The 12,560-nt window shown below is 25.3% G+C and overlaps 2 long non-coding RNA genes across 5 annotated transcripts; both read right to left on the bottom strand.

The window, feature by feature from the left end:
• Nucleotides 1–1,333: 1,333 nt before the first annotated feature.
• On the bottom strand, nucleotides 1,334–3,639 carry LOC132927785 (uncharacterized). Its single transcript, XR_009661845.1, has 3 exons — nucleotides 3,023–3,639; nucleotides 2,794–2,878; nucleotides 1,334–2,415 (listed from the first exon to the last, which is right to left on the bottom strand). It is a non-coding gene; the product is annotated as an uncharacterized LOC132927785 (long non-coding RNA).
• Nucleotides 3,640–3,710: 71 nt separating this feature from the next.
• LOC132927784 (uncharacterized) lies at nucleotides 3,711–11,521 on the bottom strand. 4 transcript variants are annotated; one of them, XR_009661842.1, is made up of 7 exons: nucleotides 11,356–11,521; nucleotides 9,037–9,183; nucleotides 8,188–8,367; nucleotides 7,028–7,224; nucleotides 6,276–6,420; nucleotides 4,176–4,241; nucleotides 3,711–4,107 (listed from the first exon to the last, which is right to left on the bottom strand). It is a non-coding gene; the product is annotated as an uncharacterized LOC132927784 (long non-coding RNA). The 4 variants fall into 4 exon arrangements; XR_009661843.1 differs by having other exon boundaries at nucleotides 9,037–9,177; XR_009661844.1 differs by lacking the exon at nucleotides 9,037–9,183.
• Nucleotides 11,522–12,560: the final 1,039 nt, after the last annotated feature.

The following is a 12,560-nucleotide window of genomic DNA, read 5'->3' as shown; positions in this document are numbered from 1 at the left end:
TCTCTATGTACATTTAAAAGACATAAATCATTTAATCTTTCCTGACTTATGGTAGTATAGAGCCATGTTTTGACTCGCTTCAAAGTAGAAAAACTTCTCTCAGCAGTAGCAGTACTAACAGGCAATGTTGCTAATATTTTTAATAATGAAAAAATTATAAGAACATATCTTTAGAACAAACTATCAGTGAAGATATAGCAGTGCTTGGTATTTTTATTTCTATGTTGTCGGATTGATTTTGCCACATGTTTAACCATAAGTCATATTCTCCTAAAATTAAATCATAGATATATTATAAGTTATAACATAAAACATTTTAATATAAATATTTTACAAACTAATACATCTTTGGTATAGTCATCATTTTGCCATAAGTAATTAAACTTAGGCACAGTTTTTAGTATCCTTTGTTGCAATATTTGTTTTGTGATATTTTTGTCTGAAGCCATAATAGTCAAAAGTACTTTTGGTATTAGTAACCGCAAATCAAATAACTCCAATGTATTGGGGTTTAAACGAGTCTTGAGATCTATATAAATTCCATCAAGTAATGCTATATGTATGGAACAATGATAGTAATTTTCTATTGCTTTATTTCCTTCTCCTTCAGTAGGATAATTTGCTCTGTGATTCATTGTTTTAACTAAACGAGGTAATTTAATTTCAAAGCCTAATTAAGTCGCCATTTTTTGTGCTTCAGAAAATATATGTTTAAATTCTTGATTACAACTATTTCTTTTTTCTCCTCCCAATAACTCTAAAATACTTTGAGTAGCTTGTGTTGCATTTTATAGATCAAGTGAATCTGATTGTAGAAGACGACTGACAACTAGTGAATGTTTTAATACATCAATCAGAGAGTATAAAGAAATCAAAAATTCACTAGTACAAATAGTAGAAACAAGCAAAAGTTCTTTTGATGATGATGCTTTATCTATCCAACTCTTAATTTCAACTAACAATTCTACAATCTGAAATAAATGTAAAAAAATTATAGGTAATATCAATTCTAACTAAATGTATAATTGTTTGTTTATATTTACCTTTGAAAGAGATGATTTAAATTGTAACACACCATCATGCATTTCAATCCAACGTGTTTGACATAGTTTTTTTAAATTGTGTTTCAAAATATTTTTGAAAACAACTTGTCGCTTGTGGCAGAACTATTAAAAATGCAATTACTTCTTTTAGTATACTAACAGTATTTCTAATAGAAACCACTTTTGATGACTGAGAAAGAGAAATGTTTAATGCATGGTTGAAACATGGACATCGAACAGCCATAGGACAAGTTTTCAAAATAGTAGTAACAGCACCAATATCATTTGAAGTCATCACGCTGCATCCATCAGTACCAACACCTACACATAGTTTTGAATCTAATCGAGGTTTTCTAATATATATTGAATACAATATGACCAATTGCATGACCAGTTAATTTTAATTCTCCTGATACAATATCATTGTCATTTATACATTTATATGCATCAACAAATTGAATAAAGCGCTCATCATACACATATCGAAATGATAAACTGAGTTGTTCGATATGCGACATGTCTGTTGTTTCATCGAATATAATAGCATAAATTCCAACTTTTTTAATTTGATCAACAATCAAAGACTTAAATTCATCACCTATACAATGCAATAATTTATTTTGGGTTTCTTTGCTTATGTATGTAGCACTTGACGATGAACTTTCTAAATGTTTCTTTAAAATCATATCTCCTGATTGCACTCTATATCTTAAAAGTTAAAATTTCATGAAAATTGCCATCATTTTTTAAAATTTGGGGATTTGAATTTAGAAGTTCTCCATCATCATCGTCCTTTCAAAGGTATGTTTTGTTTTCCACATAAAATCAAAGTTTCAATTATTGGTTTTAATCGTTCACGATTTCCTGTTACTTGTTTGAATCGAAATGAATTAACTTGGTTTATGACACTATTATTTCGATTTTCATAAGCAAGCAAAAACTGTTGGTCTGATTGAAGTGTATCACGGTGATATTTGTTTCTATTATGAACTTCAAGATATCCATTTTTTCCAGTAAGCTTACAGAAATTAAGCAATGGCTTTTTCACAAGAGTTTTAAGCTCAACATTACTAACATTAGTTGATGCAAATAGAAAGCAATATTTACAAAAAAGTCCTTTACAAACATTTGATAAAACTAACCAAGTATAGTTGTCTAAATGTTTCTTTGAAGGCTTTCTTTTTTTAGTTCCACCTGCTCGTATGTGTTCAGATCATGGATACTCATAATTGGGAGGAGGAATCCAATGATTTCTAAGAATTGAATATTTTATGTAGGCATCCAAATTAAGTTTATCAACAAAATTTCCAATATCCATACAGCCAATATAACTCTTTATTGCAACAGGTTTTGTCTGATTTGATGTCAAATTCTGTAAAAGTTAAATAAATAATATAAGTTATTACAGGTGAAAATTATAATATTAATATTTAAAAAATTCCTTCTTAAATAAATAAAAATAGACACCAAATACAAATTTTTAAATGTAAAATATTTGTATCACCATATTACTATAAAAATTAAACAGTAAAATACTATTTTCAATAATTTTCAAAAAATGATAAGTTTTTTCCCAAATAACATTCAACATAATAATAACTGCTATATATTAATAATCATTATAACTGAAAATATTAAGATATTACATATAATATGGAAATATATGATAATAATTCATATTTAAAAATGTCAATAAATAATAATTATATAATGTCTATGTAATGATACTATATAGAATATATGTAGATACATACATTGTCTTTAATTGAAGTAGTTGTTGGTACAGTTTCCCTGATTTCTTGGTCATAAATTGCATTATTAGTATTATGAGGTACCTAAAATATAAAATACTTTCAATAAGTAAATTTAATTGAAAATTATGTTATGCATAATTGCATTATTGCATTCATTTTAAATAATTATTTATCTATTCAAACACTTAAACAAAATATTTTAAATAAATAAATGTAGATACTTACATTAATTTCAGATCTGAAGGTGTAATTGTTAAGTTTTTGTTTCACTCTGGTAATAAAATCCATAATTATAAAGTTAATACATTAAAAAGTAAAAACACAAAATACCAACATGGTTTCAAGATTTAATGAAACGCGTTCACACTGTTCACAGTGACACGGTCCCGAAAATAATAACCCGATAAGGCGATAACGTGTTTTTAGTCGAATCTCGAAAACAACCAAATAAGTTCTAAAAATAGTAATTTTATCTGTTTTCATTCCAGTAACGGCAATAACGCCAATAACATTCCCACTTCCCAGTGGTTTCAAAAATATATATTATGTAATCAATTATAATGTGTTATTACCACAGTCTAAAATATTTATATTAGTAAAACGACAGTTGTAGTGGTCTGGTCTGGGGGGGGGGGATGTACCCAAAATATTTTTAAATGACACAGCAAAAGTAAAACAATTCCTAGATATACTGTAAATTTAGTTTAAAAATAAATTATGTCAAAAGTGATTTGAAAAAATTTATTTCATATTTGTAAATTTGATAAAAACATTAAAATAGCTACAATTAAAATACTAATACAGTGGGCTATTTTTTTTTTAAGTCAGAGGATGTTAAGACATGGAAGATATACTTCCCCCAACATCATAAAATTTTAAGTTGGTATCTGATAAAAGTATAATTTCTATTATAGTAGTTTTTGAGGTAATTAATATATTAGTAGCATTCCCTAAAAAATAATCGTACTTTATCTTATATTACATTAGAGAATCAATAAAAACAAACACTTAGTAAATTATTAAATATTTATTTTTGAATTTTTTTATTAATAAAATTGATTAAATTTTAGTTAAACAATACAAAATGATCTAATAGTTTAATACGAAGTAATGCATATAGTCCAAAACTGGTTTAGCTATATCCTCTACGATCTGTTGAATGAAGCACATTCCTTTGAGGTATTAGCATTAAAACCATCTAAAATAGCGTTAAACGATGGATATGGTTCACACTCACAATGATTTTGAGGATCATCTAAATCGATAATATTAGCTATAAATCCTGCTCCATTTTCTTTGGCAAATTGACCCTAAAAATTAATTATTTAAAATAGTTAGGTAAATACATCAAATATTTTTGTTTATTAAAAAATATTACTTTTTCATTAAACGATTCTATAGTATCGAAACACCAAGAACTTGAACCAGTTGCATTTGAACAAAACTATAAAAACGTTTAGTTAGACAAAATTAATATTTTTTTAATGCAAATAGTTTTCGATAAATTCGTCTAGTTCGTTATTGTATTTCATTTTTTAAACTGGAACTTCACGTCTGCACCTACCATATATGAAGACATATTCTTAAAATACTATAGTTCCTACAACATTATTTCTTATATTGTTTTATGTCTGAACCTGTTTTCTTAATCGTACAATTAGTAAATAGTAAACTTTTTATTCGGCAGAACCAATTTTAGCTAATAATACTCAATATTAATGATGAATATATTGATTTTATAATAATATGTATTATGTATTTATTTTTTTTATTTTTGTAACTGTCATCACGTTTTTGATTAGTAATAGTGCTTTGATTTTTGATATCAGCCCCTCTTTGAACTTTGAAAAGGAAAATAAATCTAGTTGGTACTTCGGTGGGTCGAAAGTATAAAATTTCCAGTTTTCAAAAGCGTCAAGAAAAACCCTAAAAAAGTAACGGAAAACAAGAATTTTTACTCATAACCAGTTTTTGACAAAATCGATTTTTTCATTTTGCTATAACTCAAAAACGGATCAACCAAATTTTTATTTTAGTGTTATCTATTTGTGATTAAATTTTTAAAATATTTTAATTTTTCTAAGTTTTTTTTTTTGAAATGCCGATAAAAAAAATTTTGCAATCCAAAAAATCTTTAAAATTTAATACAACCCTATTTAAAAAAATTAAAATAAGTATTACATTTTTAATAACGATAACTCATAAAACTTTTATGTGTGAACAAGACACTTTATTAGTCGTTACTATGTTTCGTTGTTTTTTAAAGATTGATAATTTAATATAATGGATATAACCAAAAACAAAATATTAATAATATCCGTTTCTTTTTTTTTACGTACCCTTTTTTCATGCCAAATAAAAATCTCTTAGAAATAAAGTTGTGTTTAACTTTCAACTTTAGATTTTTATTTTTCAGCTATTTTTTTTATAATATATGCTAATGTTTATTTTTCTGAAAATAGTGATACTCATCGACCCATAAAATTACGAATTATGTTGAGATAATATTACATAATACCTTATTAACCAAAAATCTTCTATTATTTAGAAATAATTCACCCGATCATATTGTAAAATTTTAAAGGCACTCTGGGTTCAGAAGCGGGTTAGCAATGAATTTAAATTGCCAGCGTCCCTAAAGTCTTATGTTACCTAATTCGATTTTGGAGTTAGCTATCATTGTCTAGGACCCACATGACCCACATAGTAGGAATGATAAAAAACAGCTTGAAAAAGTTAAATGAAAGTTTTTAGTTTTGCAGCTTTACTGCTTAAGATTACTGAAAATTAAGTATAGCTGACTTCATGACTATATTGATCAGTATTAAATAGATTAAGTTTATAATTAATTTATAACATTTGATGTTATAATATTTAATTCTAGTGTAACTTTAAGATTGTTATTTAATTTATAAAGTTTTAGAATGTTGGAAACTTTTGTAAAAAGAAAAACTATGATGATATGATTCTTTCATTTTGTATTTTATCAGGTTTCCATTGTAATATGTTTTAAAATGATAAAATTTGCTATAGCTATAGTAAATGGTATTAATTTCAAATATTTAAAATATAACTAATTTGACTAATATACCGAATGAGATGATCTATATAACACCACTATAGGTGTACCAATATTAATGATTACAACATAATGTTTTCAGAAATATATAATTTACCAACATCAATATATTAGCCGTTAACATTTAACAAAGTCGATTTTGTTGTTACAACTGCAATCTTAATAAATTTGACATCACTATAAAAGAATATCACTTGAAAAATTTACTATTACCTAATGTAATTTTTCATTCTATAGTAACAATATTCTATCGGCTAGTAAGAATAAGTATCTTCGAGTATAACAACAAAAATACTACCTGTTTCTGAAAATATTAATACTTCTCAAATTCTTATTTATACATAAACAATAAACATAGGTACATAGATAAAGAATAAAGATAATACATAATATACTCACAAGTTGATTTTGGGTGGGTATACTGATCTACTATAAATTTTCCGACTAAATAAAGGCCAATAGCCAAATCAGGAAAAGTCGATCTCATTGTATCAAGATAAACTTTTAAATTTTCAGAGTATTCGGGAAAATCTACGGAGTTGTCCTTTAAAAACAAAATAAATTTTATTAAAATATTGTTAAATATTTATATGAACTATTATACATTTTAATAATTTGGAAAAGTTAACTGGTTCTAATCATTTCTTATTAAAAATATAAATAATGAAAAATAAAGAATACAAAATTAACATAAGTTAAATTTGTTAAGTACATCCAAATTAAAATCAATAAAATGTGTACAAGGATTTTAAGTTGTTATAGCTACAACGCTTCCACTGTATGAACTATAAATACGAGTATCAAATGTAATAAAAATAAATGAGTTGTACATTTTTAACCATTGTGATATCAAAGCTTACACTAAAATAAATGTCACCATATCGAAAATATAATTTAAAAATGCTTTTTTTTTATCATACATTTGTAAATGGAATTCTATCCAAGTTTGAAACATTTATAATAATGCTATTCAATTAATTTTATTTAAAATGCAAAAGAATCTGTCACAATTGTGAAATTAAACTTAATTATACAATTAAATCAATTAAATATAAATTTAAATACATTTCTCGGCTTGAATAGCCCATTAGAACTATTTTAAAATAATAATTTTATTCATTTATAAATTAAAAGTAAATTATAGTCCTTACATCAAATTCTAAATTTGTTATAAGTAGACCTTTATTCCTTGATGTTTGTCAAAAAAAGATTTTTAATCCATTCATTTCGTCCTGTGAGTTTTTTGCAATATCGTCACAAGCAAGTACTTAATTCCATTCTTCTTGAGTTACGTGACCATACAATACAAATACATTCTCAGCATTTTTCAATATTTCCTCTAAATTATCTATATAAATTATAATATACAAAAATGCATTATATGTTAAAATCTGTAATGTTGAGTAATAGAATCATTTTCATTCTATTATCTATATATTCTATAGTCTAGACTCTAGAGCATGGGTCACCAACTTGTGAACCACGAACACTTTTTTTACTGACTCTTATCCGCGTAGTAGAATTTAAAATTGTTATAATATAAATAAATATAAACTATAAGTATGTCATATAAAATTAATGTTACGACAAAAATATTATTTGAGTGACTGTTAGGGACCGCGTCCAGTTTGGTAAGTTTCAAAACGTACCTCCATAGAAAATAGTAAATGGCCCTTGCTCTAGATTTTTACTCTAATTCAGTGACCATTTATCAAGTTGTTCAAAGCTAGATAACCACCAAGCACGTACTTACGGTACTATAAAAAGAAAGTACTGCAAATTTTGAGCTAAATTAATTTTTTAGAAATTTAATAAATTGATAATAACGTATAAACTGTTTTGGCTTAACCACTTAAGTTATTGAAGGGCTTAAAAAGGATAAGAGCTATAACTCTTGATAGCAAATTTTGAAACTACAATTTTGTAGAACAATATTTCTCGAAATTATCTAATATAAACATAGGATTATAGAAATATTTAAAGCTGTAACGACCAGTGATAAGATACGTAATAATAGTAATAATAGTTTTAATTTTAAACATTTTACTTCATAATTTTTCGGCTGTAATAATTTTATTTATCGAATCAAATACAATATAGATAGGTACATAGTTAAAATAAATACTGAAAAAAATACAATGATTTGCAACTTATTTAATTATATATTTATTTATATTTTTATATTTATATTATATTTATATATTTTAAATATAATACAAAAATTATAATCATTATGATTATGATTACTACTTATTTATATTAAATTATAAATTTATATTTAAATATTACACATTTATTTTAGTAATATTACCAATTGTATTATGATTTGTATCACAAGAAAGCTGATTAACATTATTGTGATTTGAATCCACATAAAATCCATCAACAATTATAGCCGTGCACGTCTTTGGTATATCTTTAATATTGACATCCGGTAAACCATAATCTTTTTTGACATCACCAATAAAACTACATGATGATATTCCAAGACCTGAAAACCAATCAATAAATTCATATTTTCATTCATTTATAATATGATAAATGATGTCGTATTGTTTTAAAAAAAATTAAACATAAAAATTGTAGCAAACTAAAAAGTTATAACCAGGGCTCGAGACTTAAAGCATTTGCTTATTTTTATGGTTTGACTTAAATTGTAGCAGAGTGCTATGGAAGTGTATGTCATGTTACAAAACGTTCAATTATGAAATTTGAGTGCTTTTTTCAACAATTTTTTAAAAAGATTATTTCCAGTTTTCTGATTATTTTTGCTTTTTTAACCAGTTTTTCTACTTTTTATAGTTTTTTCAGAAAATCCCTCGGGAAATCTATAATGTCTCGAAAGTGAAGTTTGATTTTTTTATAATATAAAGATTTATTTTTTTTTCATTTTTTAGTAATATTTAATTATATTATTTTTAGCACAGTTACAAATTATGTATATTACCTACTTTATCATGTAAAAAATTGAATTCAATATTTTTGCTCAAATTTAAGTTTTTTAAATGCTTATTTAAGTGATTATAATGATGTTTTAAGCGCCCATTTTAATGATTTTAAGTACTATAAGTTCCAAGCCCAGGTTATAACAATCTGCAGGTGTAATATTTAATGTTTATTTAGAATTTGATAGTATCTATGTTTTTTGTTTAATAAATACCTATATTATGCAAAAGGTGACAATAGTATACTAATTATTTTTCCGATTGTCGACTGACTTTTGTCATTCGTTTTTTTTAAATTTAGGTATAAACATAAACAGAGAGGAATCCGTTCATCGTTCATTATACGTTTTTCTGACCTGCAACTATAAAATATTAGCAAAATTTGACGTTACACAGTAATTTGGTGTCATTTTAAATCGTTTTCAAAAGTAAATATTCAAAAAACTCGAGTAAACAGTAAAACAAAAAAAAAATAATGTTGTGCTTCATTTAAAATTTTTTTTTAGGTGATAATCGAGTTTCATCCAGTATATTCAGATCAACATCTTGATTATTATATCAAAAAATTAATTTACTGTTTAAAATGTTCGACGATAACTTACGAATACAGATGATAAAAATATATTTGACGCTTTATTGTGCTAAAATGCTTTAATTTTAGTACAATACAAGCTTTGTAGTTGTTTGGAATGTTTGAATACTAATGACGCTCTTGCGAACACTGGGCACACATTAACGTTAGGTACTATAGAATATGAGATTAATTAATGATTTTAATTTTTCATAAAAAATTTATACAAAAATTGTCTATTTTGACACTTTTTGCGCTATTTATAGACAATATACGTTTTCAACATTTATATTTTGTTTTTCTAATTATTTATTAAATTATTTTTGTTTGCAAGTAAATAATTTGAATTAAAAAAATATCGAAAAAACATAGTCAAAATTATATTTTACACCTACAAACATTTGAATTTCAAATTTTAACTAAAGTCGTAAAAATCATGAAAATGTACAAATTATTTTGTATTTTAAAATGAATAATCTATTAATCTTAATAACCAACATTTGAAATTTAATACAAGGTCCATCATAATTTTTTTTTACTGAAATATTAAGCGTTAAGCCTTTACACATTTTTTATGATTTAGATATTTGTTTAAAGTATAACCATAGATTAATAGAAATAAACTATAGAAAGGCAACGTAAATGTAATTATTTATTGTTAATAATTTTAATTTGAGTTCGTTTTCACTAATTCACACTTCATTTTATTTTGGCAGTAGGCATAGACAGTGGGAAACCAATCGTATTTTTCTATCATACACTTGTAAGTTGAATCCAAATTAAAATAATGAAAAATTATTATATTGACGTATCGTACTATATGATAATATTTAAAATTAGGTAAGTTTAGACCACGGTTGTACATTTAACTACTAATAATTATTACAAATTAAAATTATGATTTGAAGATATACAGGATATTGGTAAACAGATAATATTAAAATAGAATTTATTCTATAAATAGAATTCGGCAGTCCAAATTGATAGGGTTGTGATTTACGAGTATGTACGGTATAAACTATAAACACAGAATAGATTAAATTTAATATGTTAAATATATTAAATTGTGGTTCAGACATTAGACGTTTATATTATTTCGAAAAATGTGGCACCATCTCTACCTATCGTGGTTCGGATCGGCGGTTTAAAGTTTCGAGTCGGACTTGTCGTACTGATGGCTCGGTCGAACGTCGTGATCAAAGAGGCCGAGCTTTACGTCGCGATCGGCGTCGTAGCCTTCGTTGGACGATTTGAGCGCGGAGTGGGGGACGCGATCGCTGCGTCGCGTCGATATATACATTTATAAAATTCACAAAATGAAAAAGTTGTGCACTACTGGTCTTCAGAAACAAAATGTATTACAAAAACAAAACCGAAAACCACCCAACTGAAAAGCTATATCTCGATAACGAATTGACGATAAAAAGTAATTTGAATATTAAAATCCATAAAAAATATAGCTTTACTATTTTGTGACATCTTAAACATAAGTTGCCATCTGAAAATCAAAAGTTGGTAGTGATTTAACTATAAAATATAAAGATGAAAAAAATATTATATAGTTTTAGTAAAGCATGAAACTAAATATTTTGAAAAAAAAAGTCAACACTTTTTGAAATAATGAGTGTACAATGAAAAAGAATCACCCTAAATAATGTTTACATTAAAGCTGTTTGCAAAGTAAATATCGGAAAATAAATTTGTTTGCATATATTTAAACAATTAAAAACCATAGTGTCATGGACCAATGTAATGTTGTAGGTTTTGTGACCTTGTGGGTACTCTATACATTTTGAAAGCTTGTTGTATATGTTTCACCAAGCTTTGCTATTGATTCATATAAAACTAGTATAGTGGCAAAAGGGTATTGATATTTTGATTACAAATTTACTCCCTTTGTAGATTCATATTAGCTACCTATAATAACTTTAGAAAAAATAAAATTTTTTTAACAAAAACTCACTTGGTCGACTTTGAGATTCTTTGTGGTGTGCTGCTAACATTAAAATATTACCAAGTAAAACAAAATAACCGTAAAAATACATTTTTTTTAGTTTTATGTAATACTACTATGTCGATCTTTATTTACACGTGCAGCTGAAGTTACTAATATAGTAATATGTATTTGAGTAAACTGTATAAATGGGTTTTATAATAAACTAACTTAATATGATACATATTTTGATATTTATTTGTTTTTGATTATATAATATAAATTGTATTAATATTTAATATTTACATTAAAGTTGTTTGTAAAATACATGTCAAGTGTGTTTTTAAACAACTGTGCATACATAAATACACGTTATACAGGTACAAAAATATTTTTTTCAATATAAACCTGATTTTTTGTAAACTGTAGTTCGTAATTAATAACTATAGTTAGAAATTAGAATATTTATTACTCAAAAACAGCATGAATTTAGTGGAAGTTTTGAATTATACGCGATTATTTTTTTTTTTTCATCAAATTAAAATATATAAAAAAATTACTCTTGAACCTCTCGAATATTTATAATAATAATAATTATTATTATTATTATTTTCGAGAGGTTATTGATCACGTCTGTCATTTACATCAAGATTGATTAACCATATTCAAATTGTGTCGACTATATACATCCAATCTGTAAAAATAGCTTATGGAAAAATATTTTAATTATTCTTCAGTTTACAAGAAAACAATTTTTAGATTTTGAGTAGTAAGATGAATGATAAACTGATTGTAAAATATATTGCATGTTTTTTTCTGTCTGTCATCGCTAATTACATTTTGTGTAATCCAATCTTTTAATTTTTACTTTGGATGTGTTTTCTGGTAAAAAAAATTAGATTTAGTTGTTATTTTGGTAGATTAAAGGGAAAAATTCTTAGTACTTTTCAAAATAATTGGGAAAAAAACACATACGGACATTTATTAAATTATATTATAAAAATACATAAGAATTTTATACAAAATTAGTAATAGAAAAAATCGGTTTATTATTTTTTTTTCGTAACAAGACGAATTGCTATTGGTAAATGGTAATTATACCAATATATATTAAAATGGTTTGAGCGGGAAACTCCTCCTTAAACTTTTAAAATCTCCCTGTCCAAAAGTGCTCAGAACATACAAATACATACGACTACTATCTAGTCAGAGCAAAGGAATGGGATTGGTTTTTT

The sequence above is a fragment of the Rhopalosiphum padi genome, chromosome 3 (genome assembly GCF_020882245.1).
Source record: "Rhopalosiphum padi isolate XX-2018 chromosome 3, ASM2088224v1, whole genome shotgun sequence".
In the NCBI taxonomy this organism is placed as follows: Eukaryota; Metazoa; Arthropoda; class Insecta; order Hemiptera; family Aphididae; genus Rhopalosiphum; species Rhopalosiphum padi.
The sequence above is the reverse complement of the archived record's forward strand: the minus strand, read 5'-3'. Positions and strand labels throughout refer to the sequence as shown.